Source organism: Crassostrea angulata, chromosome 2 (genome assembly GCF_025612915.1).
Source record: "Crassostrea angulata isolate pt1a10 chromosome 2, ASM2561291v2, whole genome shotgun sequence".
Lineage (NCBI taxonomy): Eukaryota > Metazoa > Mollusca > Bivalvia > Ostreida > Ostreidae > Magallana > Magallana angulata.
Window position 1 is genome coordinate 2,971,269 of NC_069112.1, and position 21,156 is coordinate 2,992,424.

At 34.3% G+C, this 21,156-nt stretch overlaps 2 pseudogenes; both read right to left on the minus strand.

Moving 5' to 3' along the window:
- The window catches only part of LOC128171437 (talin-2-like), a 333,309-nt pseudogene that overhangs the window by 52,843 nt on the left and 259,310 nt on the right, over positions 1–21,156 (minus strand).
- Positions 439–15,834, minus strand: LOC128171366 (uncharacterized; annotated as a pseudogene).

The window sequence follows — 21,156 nt, forward strand, 5'->3', positions numbered from 1 at the left end:
AAAAAGTCAAAAATGTAAAAAGTTTACAGACAGACGGACGAACGCCGGACAACAGGTGATCAGTAAAGCTCCCTCAAACCTTTTGTTCAGGTGAGCTAAAAAAAAAACTATAGTAGAAAAACAGTGTTTATAATACTGCTCAAGGATGAACCAAGCTGCCATATTAATAAATGGTTTAATTGACCCTGGGTACTTGGAAATCATTATTTCTAATTTATTATCGAGTAATAAAAACATATCATTGTGAATACAAAAGGACATTGTTACACTCAACTTGACATGGTTCACCTCAATAAATAATGCTCTAGTTCTTGTACCTAAAGTTACAGTATTGTCTGAATACGTTTAACTGTTAACAATGGTGAAGTCTGATTAATCCGTGTCCTCATTTTGTACCATGTATTACCTGCCTGACTATGAAAAAAGACAAACAATATAGACACGTCACTTTAAGTTTATTGACTTTTATCTACAGCTCGCTACATTTCCCAAAACATCATTTGTATACAAGTATTATGTTTTTCATGGTACGAGTAAACACAAAAAAATAAAAATAATACTATATATACGTTATAAATGTATTTCATCACGTTCATTGTATGGGTAAACACAAAAAAAAATTAATCACGCTTAAACTTACGTACAATATTTCTCCAAAGAAAATGACATTAACTTGAGTTGTCCTATCTATCTGGTCAACAGAGATACAGAATGTGAGAAATGTGCTTAAACACCATTAACAAACACATAGGATTAACAACATGCTAATTACAAATTCAGGTCATCATGACTTACTTTCACATTGATATACATGAGTAAATGACTCCTGGTATGATTAATGGTACATCATTTCTAAAACACAGGTTTGTTTGTTTTTTTCAAATAGACATGTTCTAAAATAGTTTCACCATAAACTACCATAATTCTAATTGGGTCATTGTGACCTACCTTTTGAGGACAACAAGCAATATATGATGCACCAATTGTTACACATGCACAGCTCAAACTTAATGAATTAAACTAACATCAACTATTAATATATTGAAATTAAAACTACATAACATTGTATAAAAAACCATCTAAAACTTATCAAATTCTTATCAAGAGCTTATCAGATCACTTCTTTCCAAATGATCACGATATATTGTAAAAATACATTAACTGATATTCAATCCTACCAATAAAACTGTCAGGGATAAACAACATCAAATTCATTTCTCATTCTCAAGGGGAATAACTCTTTTTTCATCCTGACTGAAAAATACAAATTTTGAGTTATTCCCCTTTGAAAATAATGTTTAGTACACCATACAAGATTTCTTGTATAAAAATCAAAATTAAAAAAAAAATTAGTGACACATTGGCTACAATTCTGATGGACATCTCTGTCCTAGCACCGAATGATACCAGAAATTTCAAAAGCTTAGATATGTAAAACATATTACATACTGACAAAATTTACACTTAGATAAAATTGATAAAAAACGTATGATAACAAATTACAGTAGAGTTTACGTACACAAAAAAAACCCCGATTCCATTGATGATGCCTTATTCATAAAGAGATAAGGTACACAGAGCACAGAGTCTATTGATGACGCATTTCACCTATACAGATACAAAGTCTATTGATGACGCGTTATTTTTGTGCAAATTTCACGTACACAGAACGCAGAGACCAGCAACAGTGTCCATTGATGACGTGTTATTTTTGTTCACCTACACAGATACAGAGTCCATTCATGAAACGTTGTTTATGTAGAGTTCACGCACAGAACACAAAGTCCGTTGATGACCGGTAATTATTTGGCTTCTGTAACTCCATTGGAATTATGGGTAATACGGGCAGGTTTTCTTTTATCTCCCCCTGAAGGCGTTTAAAAAGCAGCTTGTCTGCAAGAAACAAAAATAATTTATAATTGTATTAAATGATTAATACCAAATACTTGGACAAGAAGGAAAGAAAAAGTAAGCAAGCTCAAATACTCCATGTTCTCCCATTACTTGACAACGCTACACATCATGAATGGCAGAGTATGCATTAAGGTGGCATTCTACACCGCTTTCCGATGACGCATTACGCAAAAAAGTACATCTGGAAGCATGTAATTCTGGTACTGGCTGATTTCAACTGAGGCGAAAGGTATGGGGACCGCTCTTTTGAAAAATTTGTTTAATGAATAGATTAAATCAAAATTTTGATAAAATTCATTCTTTACATGTAAGGTGGTATGGGACACCTTTATGTTGTGTCATATTATTTATCGAAATAAACAATAAATCAAGTGTAATTTTATAAATTATAGTTTCTTTCCCATCATTGTTACCTTACAGCGTAGTGCAGTGGGTTAGAGGGCTCACTACGGACCTGTAAGTCACGAGTTCGAGTCGGGTTTGAAAATTTATTACTTTTCCAAAATTTTCTAAGACGTATTTTTTTGTTAAATATTGTGAAAGAAAATTCTAAACCAATGAAAGTATTTCAGTAGTAATGTACTTTAATCCACGTTATAATCCTATAAGTTAATTTTCCCCTTTATTTATTTGACATAGTGTTGCATTAAAGCGATTATATTTGCTTATATAGACCTATAATGAAATATGTAGTATTTATCATTCTAACACAATATTTAGGAAATTTTCTTCAACTAAGAAATTGAAAAGTACCCAAGGTGTTTCGGCCTTAGGACTTAGGAACGATAACTCTTACCTGAGGAACCTCATACCAAATACAATTTTTATTTTTTCTGGTCAATTTTTTCTTTGATACGTCGATCAATAGAAAAATTGTTATCTTCATTTCTTATCATTTAATAAAACATTTTCAAATAAAAAAATGTGATGCGTCATTGATCAAAAATGTAAATAATGTAAATGAAGCGGCGCGTATGAATACAAAACAACAACAGCAACAATATTCAAAATGGTTGCGCCTTCAGCTGATGCAGAGCTATTGAGCTGAATTTAATGGATTAAACACAAATAGTGAGTTATAATCTGAACCGACTGAATTGAAAACGAAAGGAAAATACATGCGATAGCTTGTGATATTATTCACTGTGCAGAAAAACTCGTAATAAAACTAGTTTTCATGTGAGATCGCTGGAATATGCAACTGGACATAACCATCCAAGGAAAGGCGATCGTGGATGAAAATAGCTGATATGTCGACAGAGAATAGTATGTATAAGCGACTTTTGTAAACGTTGTGGTAACTAGATAGCCAGTGATGTACTTAAATGGTATATCAGCCGTTTGGAATGCGCAGAAGGAGTTGATGCATCACTCATAGCTTTTCTTTACAACGCTTATTCTGATGACCGATCATGTACGTGTGTAAATTTAAAAATTATCGTTACCAAATTTGAACAGCAGTGTTACCGTGAAAGTTTATAGGCCTATATGTTCGTTAGTATATTCCTGGAAAAGGAACAGCCAGCCTCGCTGTAAATGTTGATTGATCTCAAGCAGACGAAATCGTGAGAAGACGCTTTATTTTCTATTTCGTGAATCAAATAATGTGTTTTGTTTATTTTTGAAGGTTAAACTTTCAATTTTTTATAATCACAAGGTTGCATTTTGTTTGCTGACAATAAAACAGACACAACTTGACATTTTCTTGACAGTGTTTATCTTGGAAATTCCCGTTCTATAAATAGTGTTTGATCAGAACAGTTGAGAAAAGTAGATCTGGCAAAAATTTTATTGATGCAGGTATCAAAGAAATTTTTCGACCAATCAGAAGCGCCGATATCTTATCAAATGAATAAATATTAAATGATATATATATTAAAAAAATTGCAATAATAGAAATTTTAAATGTAATGAAACTGTTATATTTTTTTCTTGTTTGTCTGAGGAGATATCCATCATATGACAAAAAAAATTATTTCAATTTGTTAATACATGTAGTTATCGTTTTTAAAATTCATTTAATAAAACCACGAAAAAACATTAAAAAATTCTTTAAAAATACCTATAGTATCACCATCATCAATTTAATAGTTGATTAGTATATGTTTTGTGGTCTTCTATTAAAAATTGGAATTAACTGTGGGTGTATAGCATGTATAGAGCAACCTTAAATATGAAAAAACAAAAGGCCCATGGGCCACATAACTCACCTATGGAACATAAAGTTTGACAAAAATCAGCTTAATGGAGTTATAATACAAACTATCTGGACAATGTAATATAATGTACATGTAGATCCTGAATAAATAAAAATCCATTTTCCACCTGGATATTATGTTAATTATGATTAGTTCCTTTTCTAAGAGGTTGATTTTATATTCATATCATATGTTGAGCAATGCAGTTCCCCAAAAGATCCCAAAAATTCTACTCTATAAATATACTCATATGTACAAATTGGGCCCCCCCCCCCCTCAATTGTGGCCCCACCCTACCCTCGGGGGTCATGATTTTCACAAATTTGAATCTACACTACCTGAGGATGCTTCAACACAAGTTTTAGCTCTCCTGGCTGATTGCTTTCTGAGAAGAAGATTTTAAAAGATTTGCTCTATAAATCCCTATATAAAAGTTTGACTCCCCCCCCCCCATTGTGGCCCCACCCTACCCCCGGGGTCATGACTTTCACAAATTTGAATCTACACTACCCGAGGATGCTTCCACAAAAGTTTCAGCTTTCCTGGCTGATTGCATTCTGAGAAGGTTTTTTAAAGATATGCTCTTTATATTCCTATGTAAAAGTTTGACCCCCCCATTGTGGCCCCACCCTACCCCCGGGAGTCATGATTTTCATAACTTTGAATCTACACTATCTGAAGATGCTTTCACATAAGTTCCACCTATCCTGGCCTAATGGTTCTTGAGAAGAAGATTTTTGAAAAATTTTTAAAACATTTTCAATGACTCCTAATTATCTCCCCTTGAAAAGTGGCACGTTCCGTAATTTTCACAACTCTGAATCTTCTTTGCCTAAGGGTGCTTTGTGCCAAGTTTGGTTGAAATTGACCCAGTAGTTCTGGGGGAAATGTTGAAAATGTGAAAAGTTGACAGACAGAGGACAGACAAACAAACAGACAGACGACAGACAAATTGTGATCAGAAAGGCTCACTTGAGTTTTCAGGTCAGTTAGCTAAAAATAATACTGGGTATTACTAGCACAACATCATCAGATCAAAACTTTCTACAATTATGCACATATCTAATCACTTGTCTTAAACAAAAACAACATACTAAATTCTAAAGGTTTAAAATTTCAAGACAAAACATTGAAATTAAAATTTCCAAGAAACATGCAAATTAACTCATTGTGCCTTAACTACCGACAAAGTTTTATGAAATTCAATTCAGCTGTTTGAGAAGAGTCACGCTTACAAAAAATTCATTGCTAAATTCAACATATGGCCAAAATTCTAAGTTCAATGGGGCTAAAATTCCCAGAAAGATAAATGAATCGGAACTCCCCAATAATTAGCACATCCACACATTGTGTCCTAAATACCTTAAAAGTTTCATAAAATTCTGTGCAGCTGTTTAATATATAAGTTTTGCTTAAAATCCAGGACTGACTGAGATAGGTTGAAGTCATTATTCTCTAACAATTCCATTGCATGGGGTATAATAATGGCACAATTAGCAAAACAAGATACATTTTCGAATTGATAAAGATCTGACATTTACAATGTTTAATTGTTCAGTTTAATATTATAGACTTCATGTGGATATCTCTTTTATAATATTCCACATTTAGAAAATAAAACTTGTATAACATGATGTTTCTCACTCAGCAACAGACAGCCATGTTTGGATGATCACAAAGTGTGAAATAAACAGGAGTCAGTATTACAGTCCATGTGAATTATACACAGCTCAATTTCAGCTGCAGATGTTGAACAAAGTGACAAACAACATGTGTGGTTTTGAGAGCAGACTAGATTTGTACAGAAACATTTACAACCTGTCAATATCCCAGCTATCTCCATTATACGGCTGGTGTTGAGCTGGACATGGCGTCCTCATCAGGACGGGGTGTGTGTTCATCTACAACAAGGCATTAATTAGCTGTAATTAATACATACAGTATATGATAGAGCTACATCTACAAATTAAAACTTTAACCTGATTACCATGATACTTGCTTTATTATTTGTCTAATTAATTAAATTAAGTCAATTAACATGTAACAAAACAACTGATTACAAATACATGCGTCAGTGAGTTTTACTTTCGTTTAGTTGATGAGTTGTTGTGAGGAGGTGTGGTGTATCGGGTGTCTCCATCAGGACGGGGTCTGTGTTCATCTACAACAAGTCATTAATTAGCTGTTAATTAATTACATACAGTATATCTAATGATAGAGCTACATCCACAATTAAAACTTTACCCTGATTACCATGACACTTTCTTTAATATTTATCTAAATAATTGAATTAAGTCAATTAACATGTCACAAAATAACTGATTACAAATACATGAGTCACTCTATATATTTCATAATTAAATACAACAACCTGCTATTTCTATTCACTAAATACAATGACATGTAACTGTACATTTAATTAATAAAATAATGTATCTAATTTCTGTTTATTTTAGATAAACACTGACTCCCAATGACTGGTAGATACAGCTAACCCTGTAACAATGAGTTGTTTATATTGACAAACAATCACACAGATAAACATGTCTTACATGTATCTTATTGACTGATAATTAACACGGACTGTGTGTCTTAGTTATCTATCTCTAATTGATGTGAACGATAATGACTCAGACTTACCTGTCAGATCGTCCTGTCTGGTGATATACCTGTAGACACACACCTTGTTGTTGTACCATGATCCGACCCAGAGACGGTGAGTGTTGACATCATAACTCAGGCTCAATGGTATACCCATCTCTTGTGAATCTGTCAGTAGATGTGACAGGAACTGACCGTCCTTATTTATCATCTGTACTGTTTTGGTTATAACATCACACACCAGGATGTGTGACAGCGCGTCAGTACAGATTCCATGTGGCCGTAGTCCTGATCCTGATGGATGTCCTGTGTAGGAGAAACGATGTCTTCCTCCACGCTCTGTCACCACTACAGCACGGAATGAGTCAGAGACCGCGACATCCCCATTGTTGTTCTCTGTTATATAGTAAGGTCCTCTATACAGTCCCCGTCCTGTTTTGTGGTACTGTATGGTTTGTGTGAGTTGTCCACTCTGGTTGTACCGGGTTACCATGCCTGTCTCTGTATCATAGTTATACATCCCGACCAGTAGATCCCCAGTGGACGGGGACCAGTACACACACCGTGGTCTCCATGTAGAGTATGTTCTCTCTATAAATGTGGTGGTTGTTTTCATATCCTTTGACAGTTTGTTGATGTTATAATCCTCATCTATATAAATCAGTTCACTCTCACTGTTCACTGTGTGTAATCCTCTATATAAACCAATCCATGAATCCTTCACACGATGTAGAGGGACACCTGTTGTGTCTGTCAACATGATATTGTTATGATCACTGACCCAGACCCGGTCTGATGTCACACAGGAAATGTGATAACAATAACCAACACCTGTCACTGTGAGAGATTGATGGAGCTCAGCACCAGACGTCAGTTTCAGCAGACACTGGTTTCCTACGCGTCGGTTTCCTCTCTCTGTGATTTGGATTGCACTCAGTGACTCCATCACATCCTCCTTGTTGAGTGACTCAGTCATGGAGAGCTGGCTGGTGTGGAGTGTAAGATGTATCTGGGGGAGGGCTGTCTTTGTGAAGGAGAGGAATTGTAGCGCACTGAATGTGAATGCTGGCTGTACATATCTGTGTTCATATCTCCTTAGTCTGACAATATGTCTGATCATTTCTATCTTTTGTTTTTTACATCTGTGTTTGAAATCAAAGTAACATAACACATTGTTCAATAGATCATATACCACATAGTCAATGAGATCCTTCAGTCTCTGGGCCTTTGTTAACATCTCTGATTGAAGGAGGGAGAATTCTGTGTGACAGGTTTTGACATCAGCTTTGATTTCTGTCAGGAGAACAGGTCTGTAAAAGAGAGCCTCACTTCTGATGGTGTGAATGGTTCCTCTGTGTTGTTGTCGCTTTGTTTTATAGGCTATTTGTATATCCAGTATTTCGTGCTGTCCTTGGCCATAGAGAAAATTTCTGAATCGGTGCGATTGGTCCTCAGAACAAGAATCACACACAGGAACTTGACAAGGTTCACAGTACTTTGTATAAACATGGCGAGGATGTCTCACACAGATCTCTTGTGTTGGGATGTAGTTGATTTTATCACGGTGTAACACGACATCATGGTCTATTGTTTGGAGATCTTTTACATGGTTCTCTTTACACTGGGGACACAGATCACATGGACACGATACACAATGGTACGCTGTGTCCCCCGGACACTTAGAACATTGATTTACTCCGTATGGGGAGCTTGCTGTGATGTATTGGGAGGTTGCTGTGATGTATGGGGAGCTTGCTGTGGTGTATTGGGAGCTTGCTGTGATGTATTGGGAGCTTGCTGTGGTGTATTGGGAGCTTGCTGTGTCCATGATGTGGGCGGTCTGAGTCATAACCTGTTGAATGAAAATAAAGAGTTTTAGGATTATTATTGTTTTATAGATTCAATGTCAAATTTTAAAAGAAATATATTTGGGTTTTTTAAAGATTAATATATTTTCTCTACTTGGATAATTGACAATCCATCATTCTGGTTCTGATTATAGAGACACTCAACCAGTAGAAAAATACAACATAAGATTGCTGAGTGAGAAAGAGGTGCTCTCTCTCTCTCTCTCTCTCTCTCTCTCTTTCTCTTTATCCCTACATTTCTTTCTCTCTGTTTCTCTCTCTTGGGTGTGTACATAATTGAGAAAGTGTACTATATGATTATCTAGCAAAAAAAGTCAGAGAGAGAAAAAAAATAAGATGTAGAGTACACGTCTCAATTTAGTTCAATTCAATTACCGGGTATTTACTGTCTCGATTTACCTAACATGTACTCATGCTCTTTCTATTTCTTTCTCTCAATCTCAGTTTCTCACAATTTCAATACTAAACATGCACTCTTGCCCTCTCTCTCTCTCTCTCTCTCTCTCTCTAGATCTTATTCCTCCTCTCTCTCTGATTTTTTTTCTAACACATGCTTTTTCTCTGTCTCCTCAGATTTCTCTTCTAAACATGTATTTTTGCTCTCTCTTTCTATCTATTTCTCTCTTTCAGACAAACTCCATTAAACATGTACATGTACTGAATATATCTTACTCTCAAAGATGTAATCTCTCTATCTTTCTCTCTCTCTCTCTCTCTCTCTGACCTATTCTTATAAACATGTGCATCTTACTATTGTAATTTCTCTCTCTCTCTCTTTTTCTCTCTGAGTTACTCTCTGTTAAACATATGCATCTTTCTATTTCTCTTAGACATGTAATCTCTCTCTCTCTCTCTCTCTCTCTCTCTCACACACACACATTATAACTCCTTCATTTACTATCTCAAAATTTTACAGCTAAGCAAGTACTTCTTATCTCTCATTCTTTCTCTAAGCCTCTGTCCCTCATATTTCATGAATAAACATGTACCGGTAAAAACTTTTTATCTTTTATGTAAACATGTGCATCTTACTTATTCTCTCAGATATGTACATGTAGTCTCTCTCTCTCTCTCTCTCTCTCTCTCTCTCTCTCTCTCTCTCTCTCTCTCTCTCTCTCTTGTGACTTCCTCTTATACATGTAAACATGTGCATCTTACTTATTCTCTCAGACATGTAGTCTCTCTTCTCTCTCTCTCTCTCTCTCTCTCTCTCTCTCTCTCTCTCTCTCTCTTGTGACTTACTCCTATACATGTAAACATGTGCATCTTATTCTCTCAGACATGTAGTCTCTCTCTCTCTCTCTCTCTCTCTCTCTCTCTCTTGTGACTTACTCTTATACATGTAAACATGTGCATCTTATTCTCTCAGACATGTAGTCTCTCTCTCTCTCTCTCTCTCTCTCTCTCTCTCTCTCTCTCGTGACTTACTCTTATACATGTAAACATGTGCATCTTATTCTCTCAGACATGTAGTCTCTCTCTCTCTCTCTCTCTCTTGTGACTTACTCTTATACATGTAAACATGTGCATCTTATTCTCTCAGACATGTAGTCTCTCTCTCTCTCTCTCTCTCTCTCTCTCTCTCTCTCTCTCTCTCTCTCTCTCTTGTGACTTACTCTTATACATGTAAACATGTGCATCTTATTCTCTCAGGCATGTAGTCTCTCTCTCTCTCTCTCTCTCTCTCTCTCTCTCTCTCTCTCTCTCTCTCTCTCTTGTGACTTACTCTTATACATGTAAACATGTGCATCTTATTCTCTCAGGCATGTAGTCTCTGTTTCTTACTCACTGACTTAGTATGTAAACATGTGCATCTAACTATTTTTCTCAGACGTATTCTCTCTCTCTCTCTCTCTCTCTCTCTCTCTCTCTCTCTCTCTCTCTCTCTTCTCTGACCTACTTTGTCAAACATATGCATCATTCTATTTCTCTCAGACATATAATCAATTTCTTTCTTTTATTATTACTTTCTTTCACTATCTCATGATTTTACAGCTAAACATGAACTTCTTATCTCTCATTTTTTCTCCAAGCCGCTGTCCCACATAATTTCCTAATAAACTCTTCTCTCTGTCTGTCTCTCTTTTTTTCAGATGAACTCAGCTAAACTTGGTCTCTTAATCTCATTCTTTTTTGTTCCTCATCCATCACTCCTTATTGCTCTGTATAACATGTCTGTTTGCTCTCTCTCTCTCTTTCTCTCTCTCTGATTTTCTCTGTTAAACATATGCATCTTTCTATTTCTCTTAGACATGTAATCGATCTCTCTTTCTCTCTTTATTACTTTCTTTAAAATGCAGTTGTGACATTACCCCATGTAGAAAACATTTTGTACTTGCTATCAATATTCAATGCACACCTAATCATCAAATGTGTGCAAAATGGGAACCCACCAATGTATACATGTTAATTGCTGGCTTATGTCCCATGCTTTGTTATCTCCCTTAACCTGGCTGATTTTTTACTCTAACACATCAATCATCAAATGGGAATGTGGGCAATAGTTATATTGTCAGTTCCTGGGTAAGAAATTGATGTTGACCTCGGCCTATGCTCTCGAGCAACAGTTCTTACCCCAGGACTAACACAATGACTACTGCCCTCATACCCATTTAAAAATGTAAAATGTCTATGAATGACACACGACGACAAACGTGAGATAGCAATGGGTCTCCTGAGTGACTCAGGTGACCCTAAAAATACATAGTATAGCTACATGAACATGGTGATATTACATGAATACTATACCACATATATTCTCTCTTTGATCTCGCAGTACACAGCACAGTCAAACACAGCCTTGGAACCTGTAAAGAGACCATCAACTGTTACATTCTACAGACTGGTATAACCTATCAGTCAACAGTCAGACACAGAGAACCTGTAAAGAGACCATCAACTGTTACATTCTAGTACTTGATGATATCCCGCACAAGTGTGGGATTTAATAATTTATATGACACAAAGCTTAATTACATGTACGTATATGTTGATCCATATTTTTTGGTTTATTTATGTAAATATAGTGTCCGATTTCATTTCTTAATTGCTTTATTAACCTTTTCTCAAACTCGTAAAAATCTACATTTACTATATTAATTACTGCTTACTCTCAAACATGTACTTTCAATCTATGTTAATTTTCTCTCTCTCCTCTCTCTCTCTCTCTCTCTCTCTCTCTCTCTCTTTCTTTACACACAGATCACCATAACTTAGTTATAGAAATGAGGGCCGACACAGGATTTGTCTTCTGTCTGATTCTATTGAAACACTGTTTTTCAAATGTGACACATATCTTCAGTGTATTCTTATTTACAATTCACCTATGAAATACAGAATGTAACTTTTTATAATGTGTTTATAAAACATAGGTATATTTGTGTCATTATCCCATGTAGAGAACGGACTGTAATTACTACCCAAAATACAATTCACACCTAGTCCTCAAATTTGTGCAAAATGGGAGCCCACCAATGTATATATGTTAATTACCGGCTTATGGCCCATGCTTTGCTATTCCCCTATCCCTGGCTGATTGTTTGACTGTCCCCCCGGGCAGATAATTGGACAATACCCCAGCCCTGACATTCGACAAGGATATGTTTCTCCTCATCTAACACATCAATCATCGAATGGGAATGTGGGCAATAGTTATATTGTCAGTTCCTGGGTAAGAAATTGATGTTGACCTCGGCCTATGCTCTCGGGCAACAGTTCTTACCCAAGGACTAACTCAATGACTACTGCCCTCATACCCATTTAAAAGATGTATACTAAAATGTCTATGAATGACACACGACAACAAACGTGACATAGCAATGGGTCTCCTGAGTGACTCAGGTGACCTAAAAATACAGAGTATAGCTACATGAACATAGTGATATTACATGAATACTATACCATATATATTCTCTCTTTGATCTATCAGTACACAGCACAGTCAAACACAGCCTTGGAACCTGTAAAGAGGCCATCAACTGTTACATACTACAGACTGGTAAAACCTATCAGTCAACAGTCAGACACAGAGAACCTGTAAAGAGACCATCAACTGTTACATTCTAGTACTTGATGATATCCCGCACAAGTGTGGGATTTAATAATTTATATGACACAAAGCTTAATATTTCGAAAATTATTTTTTGGTTCATTTTTGTACATATTTTGTCTGATGTTTTTCTTAATTGTTTTCTTAACCTTTTCTTTAAAATTGAAATAAAAAACCAACTGCATGGCTGGATATTTACAGGAGCGGCGATGAAAAATCTAAACTAAAATGGATGACATATACATATTATATAGCCATCAGTTTTCCTTCCTTGATACTGTCAGTTTTACAGAGTTTGGTCTGAGTTTCCGCATCACCACACTGTGGTTTTCCGATTCCGTATCACTGCTCTCTGAAACTGATAACGTCTGTATTTTAGCCCGTTTTTAAAAGAGTTCGTATAAAATACAGTCAAACTTCATTATCTCGAACTAGATGGGACTGTTTAAAAACTTTGAGATATCCGAGTATTTGAAATATCAAGGTACAATACTTAAAGCGGAAGGAAAGTCAAAAATACATTTTATTTATATTAATAAAGTGTTTTAAATTATCACACATGGTCATGCTGTTTTGAAAATAAACTACATAATTAAGCTATAATGCACGTTTGAAGTGAGAAATTGTATTTACGGGAGGCTGACATGATGTAGAACTCTTTTGTATTGAAAACCAAGAAAATTAATTATTTTGACGTCCCACAATCTATTCTGGTTTGGTTTACATACATGCATACGACGTATACAATGCTCTGAATAAAACACTGGTTTAGGCCTAACAAAAAAAAATAGTTTGTTTCCGCTTTCACTCTTTCATGATGAAAAAAAGTAGGGTCGGTTGGTCGGAAATTTTTTATTTTTTCAAATATTTTTTTCCCTTTAATATTGCAGTATCCATACATGCCGGTTAGATACTAGTATGGTATAAATGGTATTAAGCTGGTCTTAAGAAAACACAATTTGAAAAATGATATTATATATCAGATACTTCCTCTGCCAACGATGAGAGCATTAATAAAATATACAACACATGGAAACATACAGCCATTTTGAAACAAAACGTTTGTTACACTGATTTGAGAAAAGTAACTGCTTCAAGCATTTTTGTGACCAAAATTTTGATTAATTTTTTTTTCCAAATTGGATAAAAACGAAAATAAACGATTTATCATCAAAAACCCTTAAAAAAAGTTTTGAGTCGGGGGGGGGGGTAAAAGCTAGTGTCGGTCGGGAAAGCGGAAACAAACAATTTTTTTTTTTAGGCCTTATGCCTTTCTGTTACTCAAGTAATCGACTGAACAAAAATAATGTTTAGGTTCACACTTCAATCTAAAGAATATTACATGTATGCATAAATATATGATTTTTTATTAAAGCACATAGTAGGCCAATTCATTTAATTTTGTATTCCTACAAATTTTCTCTATCAAATTAGAACGATGTCGATTATTTTTTTCAATGTTCAATTGTTCCGCCCCCTCCTTCTCAGTTTTATATATTCAAATACATTAATGTATTAAATTAATTAAATTAGTTTATTAAAACATCCTACCATATTCACCATTCTATTAATGATCACTATTGATGTGAATCATTAGTAGTATAGGAAAACGGTTTAGGAAAAACAAAACATTTTTAATGAACATTCATCGCCCAGTCCCCTTTCAACCTCCCTATTTGATGTACACATGATTTATTCATATAAATGTAGAACACAATCTGTTCATTGTTTACAAATTCATGTAAAAAGTTTACTTAATCTTTCCTGGTATAAAAATGTATGAAATTAAAAGACACTAGTGTATGCTAACGATGCAACTGTGAAACGATAAACACGTGCCTTTATCATTGTGATGTCATGAAAAAAGTTCAAACATTATTGAAATGATTCGCTTTTCTGCAGGTTCATATAAGGAAACATATTTGCAACTATAAATATCAAGTATCACCTTCTATGTATGCACTAAGTCAATTCCTAGTAAATATATTCACCCTTTACATAATCATTCAATATCATTTCGTTGCTAGTATATAATTTGATACAACTCCCACTGACTTGGATCCCCCAAAACTAGTCCGACTTAATATCTGATGTTTTACTTGCCAGGAAAGTAAATATCAAAATCGTTAAAAAAGCCAGAAAACGTCAGATATTTCGGACTACCCCAAAACATGTCCACCACCAAACTCTCATTTTAGGCTGGTTTTAAAATATTGAAAATGAAAGTAGGTTTTAATTAATTCAACAATAATTACTTATCAGGTAAAATTCAATTATAGTTTATGGACATCATATTGCACTTGTTAAAATACCAAAAGTGTAAGCAGTTACTCTGGTGCAGGCATTTTTTAGTTAATTGACAAAATGTAGTATAGATATTCTTACATGTAACAAATGTTAAAGTGGCAATAACTATATATATTTTTTTCAAATTCTGGTAAGCGATTAAGACATTGATAAATGATTTCTCATAAAATGTTGGTCTTTCAACAGGAAAACAAAATGTTACTTACTTTTTTAGACAAATGCCACCCCCCCCCCCCAAAAAAAAAGCTATTCTAAAATTTAGTTTTGAATGTTTTAATCGGTCAACTTAGTTTTCATTATTAATTAATTTCATCTTTATATTACTTAACGTACATATACTCCAAGTAAACATTTTAAAAAAAAAAGGGGGGGGGGGGGTTCTATGTCTGAACAAACGACTTGTCTTGTCACTGGTACATACAGCTGTTGGATTGAAACAACTTACCCCCTCCTCCCTTACCTGAACTAAGTTACAACAGTGTTTTCTTCAACACTTTACATATACACGAATGACATGATTTTGAAGGTTTGTTTTCGGGTCAGCCATTTTACATAGTTGATTTTTAAAACTATCGCGTTTTATCTCACCTAAATTGTCACTGGCAAGATATATGGAAGAAGTAGACTACATTGTAGAATATATGATATGACAAACCTTTTTTTCACGGGGAACAATTATCTAAACGGATAGAAATAAACTTTCTTTTTCTCTTCCCAAATCGGTCTATCGTCTGTTCGACATACGTCACAGCGATGCTTAGACGTTTCGCCACCTAGCAATTTCGACCCCAAATGGTTTCGGTCCCAGATAATGAATTTACCGGTTTTCAAAAATAGAAAAAAGCTGTTCGAATATTTAGTTTTAAATGTATTAATCGGTCAACTTAGTTTTCATTATTACTTTATACTACTTAACGTATATGTACTCGAAGTAAACATTTTTTAAAGTAAGGGGGTGGGTGGAGGAATCGGGGGGAGGGGGGGGGGGGGGTAAAAATGGATTTGAGACCACGGATGACTTCTAAAGCAATCCTGTATTTCTACATATTTTGCAGAAATGTTTGCCAGAACAATTCAAGTGAATTTACTGGTCAGTTTCACTGTATGTGCTTTGTTTTATTAATCCATGTTAAATTTCATTATGCGTTTGTGAAATAAAATTTTAGAATTATCTCTTGGACGGCAATCCTGCTATCTGTAGCGTTCCTGTTGAGTCACGAAGAAGTGTGTTTGTTTATAACAGAATGTCTGATTCTGACTGACACCGGAAATCGTGTTTATTTCAGCAGCAAAATCATCGCACTTGTTGAACTGAACACAAGCACATAACAATATGTCAAGGACATTCAGTACACGCACTTTTGCACAAAATAAAAAAATCAATGAAAGCAAAATATATACGCTAATAATCGAATGACATAATGGTTTTTTTTTTATGAATTACAGCTAGAAATGTTATTTGCATTATAGACACAATCAATTTAAGAAACAGCATACATTAAACATATAAATTATAACAAAGCTATTAATATACATTAAACATATAAATCATAACAAAGCTATTAATATACATTAAACATATATATCATAACAAAGCTATTAATATACATTAAACATATATAAGCAGCAATCACCAAGATATTATAATTTTCAACTTTTAACCTAAGGTGTGTTATTTTGTTTGCCCCCCACCCTCCTCCCGGGGGAAGGGGTGGGGGGGGGGGGTACAGAGGCGGATCCAGCAATTTGGAAAAGGGGGGGGGGGGTTCCAATTGATGAACATCATTGCGTACAAAAATCATTATTTGTCAATAAACAAGGCCTTTTGAACGTTCTCCATGCCTAAATTTAAAAAACAGTTATTTCGTCAATATCTAATTCATATCTATTTTAATATCAGAGTGCACTGTATTTATTAAGCGTTTTTGGTTTAGGTAAGGAAGATTTGTATAATTTCTAGTCTTAAAAAAACAAGTCTACAGCCATGAGAACGTGCGTCTGTGCTAAATAGACAGAAACACTAAGAAACAAAAAATAATTCAGACTAATTACGACAAGCTATAATTATAAAAAGGAATTTTTTTTTTTGGGGGGGGGGGTATTTTTTTTTATGTTTTTGATGTGTACATTCTGAACTATTTATCGATTTTGATTTCTATCGATTGCCTTCTTAAAGAATGGTCTAAATGATAGGATATGACAAAAAATTAAATTGGAATAGTTTATTTGCTGAATAGATGGAACATGTGTAATACAATTGTACAAGCAATATAGTCGTCCCAGGGAACTTAATTGATGTGACCTCTGTAATGGGTGCGCCACATCATTCGGCACTAGTATAGATGCGATCAAATTCAGGAACGTTTTGAAAAGTTGTGCATTTTCATAATGGTTTACATATAAACCCCTTACACGGTATTTTTGAAACATAATATCCGATTCTCGGAAACACAACAAAAAAGGCTTTCTTTTGTGTTTCATGTGGGTATGAACGTATCTAGCATTCCAAAAAAAAAAAATAACATAACCCGCATAAGCGGGTTTAATTTTCTCTGTATTTTTCTTTCTTTTTTTTTTTTTTTTTTAGTATGAAACGAAGTAAAACTTTTTTATTATAATTACTTCAGTTAAGTAAACAATACATTTGAAAGCAGCTTTTAAAAGTAAAAGGAATGTTTGTACTTGTACTTGAACGCCGTTTTACTCGATGGCTTGTCAGTTCAAACTGTATGTTTTCTCATGGAAGTGAACACCGGATGCTGAAGGGGAGTACTTTTTTCGATTAAAATATAGTTAGGGTTTTTCATATCAGAAATACATGTAAATTACGGTACGTTGTGAGAAAATCTTTAGATAAGCAATTCTTAAAGCATTTATTTGATATAATTACAGTATTTATATTACAAATGGGAAAAATTGCCTTTAAATATGCATTAGAAGTTTTCAAAAAAATTCATATGTCCCAGAGAAAGGAAGGGGGGGGGGGGGGTCCGACCCCCGGAACCCCCTCTTTGGATCCGCCAATGGGATATGAGGTCTTTTTTTGGTAGCTTTACTACACTGCTTTAATAAGTTGGGTTTTTTTAAAACTAAAACCACGCCATCGTTTAAAAATCGTCAGCGTAAGACACGTCCTTTACTTCCTATAATTAGGCAACTTTCAAAACAAAGAAATGTTTGCAGGCTTCAGGATCGGGGGCGGATTAGGGGAGGGGGGGTGGATGGGGCCTGCCCTCCCCAACACTTATGTGGTATTTCTTACTTATCAACAATGCATGCGTAAGCAAGAGAGAGAGAGAGAGAGAGAGAGAGAGAGAGAGAGAGAGAGAGAGAGAGAGAGAGAGAGAGAACATGTACAAGATCAACCCTGACTCTTAATACAAATGTGAAGTATGGGGGTTCGAAACTGGGGAGCATTTTAAATTTAATCTTCTAATAAAACACATAATTTCCGCTGAGTACTATTTGGAGTATGCTCCAAAAGCCGGCGGAGGAAATTTTTACGTCTCTAGAGGAAGACAGAGGACGGAAATTCATGTAAAAAGTCCTGACATGTATACAAACTGTACGTGTATTCAGATCAATTATTTCTCAACAAAATATACCACATTATATACATGTATATTATGCCCTTTATCATCTGCAAGCATGGAGATGTGTCTGCATCTATAACTGGTGAAATTCTCTTTCTATCTCTCTATCCCTCTCTCTCTTTTTTTTCTCTCTCTCTCATAATTTTTAGCTTCTATCATGCGTGTTTTAATTAATTAAAGTACTATCATTATTTTACATGAACAAGCTTAATTTTTATAAAAATGTAAAATAAATACCCAGGTTCCAAAGCAGAATATATATCACATCGATCATACTTAATTTCTTTGCATAAATATTTACTTAAGAATAACATTTGAGAGAGAGAGAGAGAGAGAGAGAGAGAGAGAGAGAGAGAGAGAGAGAGAGAGAGAGAGAATTATACAGACTGTTATAATTACCTCGTTCTTTTAAAAGTTGTTTATATCTACGCTCCCTACCCTCTTTTCCTCAAACATTTGACATAAACAGAGTTTGTTGATAAATTCCCCAATAACACTGGATTTATCGTCTTTGTTGCTCAAAAATTCATCAGTGTTTAAATATAACCGTACACGCCTAATTAAGTGTATCAAATACGATAGACCAACAGAATACAAAAGCCACCCCACGTGCTGAACCTATACACTTCTATTCAATCAAGCCATCGCCTTTCATGTATGCATGTTTTAGACTTTCCAGATCTGTTCCAGCTCGCCCATTCTTTCCACAAATTGTTTATGAAATATGTTTTCGGAATTTCATTAGTTAAAGTGACAAACACTTATAAATACACGTGTCTACACCACATTAAAATCCCTTAGTAAGTTCACACGCACCGTTGTATTTTGTGATGCGATTTTTATAAACCATAATCTTTGAAATAATTAAACATAAGCATTATTCACATTTTTTTCTCAAAATGTAAGATTGCATGTAACTATCAATAAGACATCTGCGTTAATCATGTCCATTTTTTGGCACTAATCGATAGCACAGTGCCGATAGTTGTAGCTTATACTCGTTGAGGAGTAAGATTTTTACATGGTGTCTAAATTTAATTTCCGTATTATCGATGTTACACAACGAATGAATACATCTCTCTCTCTCTCTCTCTCTCTCAATGAACAATGAATACAAATATCGGCCAAGTGATTATCTATTTAAAAAAATTAAATAATAGTCATTTATAGAGTGCATGCAGTTGCATACGTTAATCTGAAGTTTTAATAAATTTCGCGATTCTAAGAATTTTTTTTATTGCTGTACATTGTACATTGTAACAAACACACATACACATTGACTTCAGTATCATCGAAATTTGTTTCTTGTATAAAAAAGAAAAGATGAAATATCATTTAAGTTTACATCTAATGCCCTATAACATCCGTTTGTATTACTTACTGCTAATTCTTGATTACTTTCAGACTAGGTTTTTATTATTAGGTCTTTCCACCTTTCAGGTGAAAGACCTTTTGTTTTTCTTATGTTTTTTATTATTAGGTCTTTCCACCTTTTTTTTCCAAGGACAGCTTTTTTGTTTTAAGGACGTTGTTTACTCAGGGTTTGAGTTCTCAAATCCGGATTGTTAAGAAGTTCAATTTAATGAGTAAAATTTGTTTTAAATACAAAAAGTATTTATGAAATGAACTATTATTGACATAACAATCGATATTTTTACTAAATTATGGAATTAGGCTCTGACAAAGTTTGACTTTTAGCATGCAGAGGAAATTCGGATTAAATTTTTCAGATTTTGTTTTCCACTGAACTATTTTTGATAGTACTATAATATTTAAAGTTAAGATTTTATTTGTTAGTCAACATAATTTTGCATATTTTCTGTTGGTTTTATCTTGCTTTTTCGTTTAGATAATCGTATGGCACACACTACAAAAATATTGAAAAATGCTTAAAAATGATAAAAGACACCATATCTCAAAATTTTGATCATTGACCTCATATAAGTTTTATGCCAGGAGAGAAAGGTCATTATACTTAGTTTAATACTATAAATGTTTTAGCATTATCATCATTCAGTTTTTTGTTATATTGAATCAAAAATGGGTAGTAATTTGAAAACTGATAGAGGAAATTCGGACTAGAATACCCTAAAAAATTGTGAATGAAAACTTAATTCTTTGCATCTATTTAATGTCACTACCATTCATGAAGTGTATTTTATTTGTCAAAGAATTAAGCAATTTGTATTATTTTTCACAATTAAGAAAATCTCAATCATAGAGTAAATTTTTTATGGATTTTTCTTAAATTTTCTAAAAATATTCAATGGCCATTAACTCAAAAAGTAGGTCATTGACCAACTTATTTGAAAGTGAAGAATAACACTACCATGTAAGGTCTACAACACACAGTAGTTGGTTTTTCATTATCATCAGTGGAATTTTTTTTCATTCTGAGTAAACGTCATCCTTAAGAGATATTGAAGCAATTTTTTCTTTATGTGATTGACCATTAAAAGTTATGGTACCAAATGACCCTATGCTCGATCACTCCCAGAACTTACAAAGTGATTGCCCTTTGTGTACGAAGTGATTGTTATCGCTACTCATCTGAAACCATAAGAGATAGAGACTTGAAACTTTTACTAACGTCTGTAGTTTACGTAGATGCTCTTTCAATCTATTCA